Source organism: Larimichthys crocea, chromosome XI (assembly GCF_000972845.2).
Source record: "Larimichthys crocea isolate SSNF chromosome XI, L_crocea_2.0, whole genome shotgun sequence".
NCBI lineage: Eukaryota > Metazoa > Chordata > Actinopteri > Sciaenidae > Larimichthys > Larimichthys crocea.
Genome location: NC_040021.1, coordinates 3,644,382 through 3,652,148, shown reverse-complemented (window position 1 = coordinate 3,652,148; position 7,767 = coordinate 3,644,382).

The window sequence follows — 7,767 nt, the reverse complement described above, 5'->3', positions numbered from 1 at the left end:
CTCCGCCAGCTCCCGTATCATGTAAAAATCAGTAAAGACGTGGAGCGTTGGTGGAGCTGAGGCGGGCTAAATGAGGCCTGGATGCTCAAATAATCTGTAACACACACCTGTCAATCAAAGCATCCATGCTCTTCAGAGATGTATAAAGTACTGGAGTAAAGGAGTGGAGTAGAAGTACAAGTGCTATATCAAAAAACCGACTTGAGTAGAAGTTGAAGTGTTCATTAAACACCATACTTAAGTAAAAGTACTAAAGTATTAAAAAAAAATTGTACTTAAGTATTGCAAGTAGAAGTATGTAAAAAATTGCTACTCAAGTACTGAAAGTAAAGGTACAAGTAAAAGTACAAGTACAAGTACTGTTGTTTATATTATTTCAAATATTTATTAAGGCACAACTTCTAATGTTACAGTGTTACAATGTTCATGGTAGAGTTCTGTGATTTCCCATGGTCTGTGAATGCGTCTGAATGAATGCGAGAGCGAGGGGGCGGGGGAGCAGGTGAGAAAGAGCGCACCTGGGTGTCAGGTGTATGACGTACGGCGCACGAGCGAGTTAGGTTGTTGTTTTTTTGGCGTGGTTACGGCCGACAGTAACCGAGTCCTGGAACCAAACCGTTCAGCAATAAATGCAGGTTTGTTCGATATCGCCTCGTCATTCATCACGTGTCCGGCTGGACGCTACAATAGTAACGAGTAACGATTCAGCACATGAAAAATGTATCGGAGTAAAAATATTAAATTCATCAAAAATATGTAGTGCAGTAGAAGTAGAAGTTGGGGAAAAAAATAATACTCCAAAAAAGTACAGATACTGCATTTTAGTACTTAAGTACAGTACTTAAGTAGTTCCACTTCGTTACTATACATCTCTGATGCTCTTTAAGCCTTAATATAATGTGAACAGGTGAGTTGTATATAAATTCACCCTCAGTACAGTTGTCATGAACGGGGAAATTAGCTACAGAGAGCAAAACTGTTTTTTGTACCAGGCTGTAAACATGAAAAGCACACGTGACACTAACAACATTGCTCTTCTACTGTGAAAAAAATGTCTATACGCAGTGTTTGCACCACCTATACACGCATGCTATATTTCAGATTTGTTTGAACCATTTATGCACGAGGAGAGAAGAAAGCATTCGTCTAAAATTTCATCTTATCCGCTCTGTGCTCTCTGCCGCACTCGTGAAAAGAGCCGCTCTGCTCTTCAGATTGGCACAAGTTCAGTGCTTAATGGAAACATTGATACTGTCAGAAGCTATTATGTACAGTGTGTGTGTGTGTGTGTGTCAGCGCCCATTGAAGAGTCGAGAGGCTCTTTGTAGGCCACAAAAAAAGGTAAATGTCACCTTCCCTTTGGGGTTGCAGCTCTCACACTGTCATTCCACTGAAGAGGGAGTGCTGACAGTGTAACTGCCTGTAAAGGCTGAAAAGGTAGAGCCTGTTCTCTTTGTCTCTCTTCATCTCTGATTCTTTCTCTCGTGTGTCACAAACCCTTTTAGTCACTGTGACCTTGTTGGTAATTCACAAGAAGCAGAGACCTGAAAGAGACATGAATTAGTAAACAGCCAAGCAAAGTATTTCCTCACAAAGCTAACACCGATTATGTAATGTTTTTTTTTTATTCCTGAAGTTTGAGCGTGCACGGAGATGAAAAATAAAAGTGGTGACAGATTTCTGTGTCGTAACTTTGGATTGAGACAGAAATCTTAACCAGTTTTCTCAAAGGAAAACTCTTAATGCATTAAATAATACTTATAATATTACAATAACAATAGTGTTTCTTGTTTTCCTTGGTTGTCCAAGTGTTTTTCTCCCTGACCTCTGGAAGTTTCATGATATTTGTGTCAAAAATACAAATGAAATAGAAAAGGATTAAACGTAGCAGAGCAGCAGGAGAAAAAGGTTTTTAATATGTGACGTGTTTGCTTTGAACCCAGAAAATCTGGATTTAAGAGTGAGGAAAGTTTTTCTATCTTAATTTAACCTTCATGTTATCTTGATCAAATCATTTAAATGGCTGATTTAAAAAAAACAACAACACATTTTCAACTAAATTCAATTGAACATTTTTATTTGGCAAGAAAGTGTAACTCGATTTAAAATTCTGCTGCTGTCACTTATAATGAAAATATAATCTGCATTACTTCTATTTAGCACCTCATATTTCAAGTGAATATTGAGATACTTTTAAATACAAAATGTACAAAACCATGATACAGTTTGAGGAAATAATTACATAAACATCAAATATCAGTTCAATAACAAAGAAGAAGTGTTAGACTTAGAGACAGACTTTTAGTGCACATTAGTCGGCTGCAACATCCACGTGGAATTAAATTTATGAATGATTAAAGAATCAGAATGTGTCAAGGAAATTCATATTTTTTCTATTACACAGTTGTCAGACTATGATTATTACTTAAAGTACCAAAACTAATAAACTGAATGTTTCATTTCAGAATAATGTTTGTTACAGTACTGATGCATTAACATGTATCACTTTAATATTTCAGCAGGTAAACGTCATATAGCTATATTAACTGACTTATATACAGTATATTTTATAGATCAAGTATATATATTTTTTTATACTGCTTGTGAATTTTGACCTGGGGATCAAAAGTCTTTTTCATATTAGAATTTATTTGTTGTGTACATTTTGTATTTTTAATTTAAATCTGTAAACTAACAACATTTTTAAAAAAGTACATGAACTCTGAAGTGTAGTGAAGTAGAAGTATTATATTCCAGCGAAGCTTGAAAACCTTAAAATGATCCATTTATTTATACTAATAATACATTTTGGCACTTTGAATCAGTTTTTTTGATGCGGTGTACGGCGGGATGACACATTTATTTATCTCTGCGCAGTAAGAAGTAAGAAACTATTTGTTTTAATGGAAACTCTCACTGCTTCAGTCGAATCGACATCAAAGTCTATTTATGGTGAAAATATTCAGCATTCAGTGCAATATTTCCAAAACAATAACACTTCATTTCTCAGGCGTCTCACTGAATTTTCCTTTGGTTTGTCGCTCTTTGTCTCTTTCTTTGTCCAATCCATCTCTCTCTCCGTCTCACTCATGAGAATGGCAGCCCTGCTGGGGAGAAAGCAATTACAAAGTGTGCAGATCATTTTCATTTACACTTCTTCCACACACACACACACACACACACACACACACACACACACACACACACACACACACACACACACACACACACACACAGGCCAGATTGTTCCTGTGATGTTGATTTGTTTTTCTTATTTTAGAATTCAACTTCCTCCCTCTCCTGATCCAGATCTCATTTCCTGACACTTAACCCACTGGGAACTCTGAGTACACATGTTCGTCTGTGTGTGTTTGTGACCACAGCGATGCGTGATGCACAGAGCTTTCATTACGGACGGACAGATGAGATTTTATTCGACCTCGGCAGAGAAACACAAAACTCAAAGAAAGTTCATATTGTGGGTATCAGAGAAATTTGTCCATTTGCAACCTGACCGAGGATGTTTTCAATGACACCTGACTGAAGGCTGATTTATATTCCTTTGACTTCACAATACAGACACAACATAATAAATGTAAAAGCTGACAACGTGACCTTTAATTCCAATTCATGACTGTAATGATATTTGTCCTTGATGTTTTGTATTTAAACTCCACTGACAGACAAGGACTCCACTATTCAAAGGCAAATATATATTTTATTTTTACTCTACTACATTTATTAAATAACTTTAGTTACTAGTTACTTTGCAGATTTAGATTCATAACTAAAATAATATAAATAATCAAATATTATCAACAAATACATTAAGATGTGTTTTTATAGGTTAGGTAAGATCAGAGAGGCTTTATTGGGGGATTCACAGGCTACAGCAGCACAATAAAAGCATATAATAAAAATACTTTTAATTATAGTAATACTTTTGCAGGATATTTTTACAGTGTAGTTTGTTTTTAAGGTATAAAATCAGCCCAATCTTCCTTCTTCTTATGCCTCCGCATCGTATGGATGCAGAGAGCGAGCGCACTAGAGGCTCACTAACGTCTGGGTAAGCCATCCGCTAACTTATTGCGTCTCTTTGAGACTTTACAAATATTATCAGAGCCAGTGGATCAAATTCATAGCAGGGTTTTTTTTACGGACATATGGGGAAAAGTGTGCATCGCGTGACAGACGCCTGTCAGGACAGCTGTCCTCTGTATATTGCCATTTTATGACATGCAGTACACACAGAATTCATGTTTTAAGGAACTCTTAAAAAACTACGAAAACAGACAAACAAAAAAAACACGATGAAATAAATAGGATGAGAAAAAGTTCCTCACTTGCTTTTCCCCAAAAAAGTTGAACCTGCCCTCCCTTCAACAAAAAGAAACAATATAACCCTAATCTGACCCCCCACCCTAATAAACTAATAATTTACATACAGTCCTTTAATATGGAATTTTACAAATTCCAGTTCACTAAAAAACAAAAACAGATATATCACAGAAGACAGAAGCATTCATTTTATTTCGAGCCTTCATCTGATGTAGAAGCTGTTGCCTGTGTGTGTTCTAACTCGGCCTCGTGCTTCACATTTTTCTGCTTTTCCAAGATGAAGCGTTGCAGAAATGGCAGACGACGTCTCTCCGGAGGGATAATTCTCTTCTATACATCATCATTTTGTCCTGCTGGGACTCTTTTGGCTCTGCGTTCTGTTATAATTCAATTTCAATCCAATGTGCTTCACTGACATGAGAGTAAAAGCAGAGTTTTCCCAAAGCATCCACGTAAAATATTATCACTGACAGCTCTTTATGAGTGCATCTGTCCATCATGTTGATACTTCAGTATAAGCAGCTTGTCTTAAAGTTTCTGACATATAATCAGGTATATGGTGTCTCTTTTATGGCGTCATTTCCACCGTGTTAGTGTCACAGACATTTTCGACCGCAGGAAAAAGAAAAAGGTTTTCAGGCCTGGGGGCAACGGGTGACTGCTGAGGGGAAGCAGAGCCAGTGTCGTGCCAGAACAGGAGCTGCCATTTTCATGAGTGAGACAGACAGACGCCAAGCTTGGCTTCTTGCTGTTGGACTAGTAAGTAATGTTGTGTTCTCGCATATATGCCAATTTTTATGCAGGGATGCTTTAAGGTCTCTATGTAATAAGCAAGTAATGAAATCTGGTTGCTCAAACGAGCCACCTGTGCCGGCATCTACCTGTAAATCAAAGCGTCCACACTCTTAATCCTGCATAACTTTAAGCCTTAATATAATGTGAACAGGTGAGTTGTATATAAATTCACCCTCAGTACAGTTGTCATGAACGGGGAAATTAGCTACAGAGACCAAAACAGTTTTTTGTACCAGGCTGTAAACATGTTTATTTCTGCTGTGAACATTTGAACATGGGCACTTATGGAGACTGACTCATCTTCATTTCACAGCCACAGAGGTCGCTTTGCGGGTCCGACACAACGTAAAGTGAATTATGAAGATTACAAATGGTGCGAACGTATACATACATAAACATGCAGTGAAAAGAGGAAATTACACAGATAGCAGACATCTGTACACATGGTGCCGTGTTTGTAGAAAATAACACAGACAGTCCAGCAGTTAAACTCGCATGAATAATGCAAAAGGAAAAATTCTCTTTATGTCGATCGCTGTAACAGCATCACACTGTGTGGCCTTTGCTGCTGCGAGAGGGCATCCGCGGGAAGTATTTAGTTAGAAAAACATAAACACAGAGCATTTTTTAGCATTCGAACAAATAACCAATGCTCGTCGAGCTGACGAGAGAGTCTGTACATGTTCTGTAGCTCCATTTAAAATCCATCTTCCCTTTTCCCAACCCTCTTTGCCCACTTTTCACTTCCTTCATAATTGGATTCATAGATCCAGACACATGTCCTATTCAGTTCAGACAATGGGGGACTCTCAACACCCACCAGGAAGAAATAAGGACTGGCAGCAAATCGGACTTTCTGACTGCCTGTCAGTGTGTGTGAGTGTGTGTGTGTGTGCCTCAGTACCCTATGATATCATCACGGGTGACTGCCCAATATGACAAATGTGAGGAGACAGGCTATAATGAGAAACATTGTTGGAAGAGAGTGAAAGATGGACGACTGAATGTGTGTTTGTGAGTGAAAGGAGGAAAAAAAAAACAGAGGGTGAGAAAGTCTCTTCCAAACACGAGCAACAGGCTCCTCTTAATGACTTTCTCTTCCCCTCATCTTCTCCCCATGTGCTCGTATAAACCCCCTAACTCACCAGAACTAATATCTAGACGACTCAGGAAGAAGGTGAGGAGTATTTCTGGGCCTCCTGACTTCCAATTATAAGTCCATTTGGTCACGCATATTTGAGGAGCGAGAGCAGAGGGAGAGAAAGAGAGAGTGGGAGGGAGAGATTTGAATATTTGTATATATATATATAGAAATATATATATATATATGCTGCAAGTTCGCTCCTCTCTCCATCATCGCTCGACGCCAATCAATTCCCCATTTCATAACCTTGGAAACTCTTCAGGGTCACGCCGAATCAATGACCGCTCTCTCATGAAAAACGGAATAATTATCCAAACTCTATGAATCACAGAGATTGGGGTTGGATATGATTTATTCATTTTTTTTTTTTCTTATTGAGGCAGCACTTCATAATAGAGCCGTAACGAATGAGATGGATGCTGACGGCTTACAAGAAAAAATAAAAAAATAAAAGGGAGAAAGCGAGATGAAAGGGAAAGAAAAGGGCCGGCTGTCAGGATGGATTGAGTCAAATGGGCTGATGGAAAGACGAGATGGATGTAAGGATGTCGCGGTTTCCGTCTGCAGACATGTATGATGGAGCTGCCACGTATCATATTTTGTGGAGAAAATGTTTTCTGGTTGTTCCTTCGGCCTCAACTCTCTGTGATTTACAGAGTTTCCTGATGGACAGTGAAGTAAACTGTAGCTGCTGTTAGCTCAGATTTACAGCCGGGTTGCCCAGACTGTGAGCTCAGAGCACTGGCAGAGTGTTTGTACCACAGTCGGGGTTCAGGCTTGTCAGGCCCGGGTGTGGTCAAATGATAACAGGGTGCAGAGTGTTGTGCCAGAACCGGAGCCGGGCAAGTGGGCAATGTAACCAGGCTCGGTAGCTTCTATGGAGATAATGACAGAGGTTAAAAGACTGAAGAGGACGCTGATGGAGGAAGCTAGAAGAGAAAAGGAGTGAAGTAAATTTGGGACTGACTTTTAGTTGTTTTTGTCATAAGTTGTCACGTTAGTCGATGCAGCGATATCTCGTTCTCAAACTGAGCATTGATATTGAATTCTGCAGTAACCCATTACATAAAAAAAACAAACACACTGTATTTAATTGTCTTTTATTTTGAAGCTATTACTCCCCCGACTACCTGAATTTCTCACAGCGACTGCGCTTTTATTTAGAAAAACAGAACAGCAGATAATTAATCATAAAGTGGTCTTCATCTTCATTTTTTGTTGTCAGTTTTTAAGTACTGTATTTGTTGGATTCTAAAATAATTAGGCTTTTGCAGCCTGTAAATGTTTTGACTTTTAACATGATGGAATAAACTAATTAAAAAAAGTTTCTAACACTAAATTAAACATATATATATTATGGCATGCCGTTCAGGAAATTAAACCTTTGGATATATTGAATGAAACTTTGAATATATGGAGTGAACCTTGAATATATTGAATGAAACTTTGAATATATGGAGTGAACCTTGAAAATATTGAATGAAACT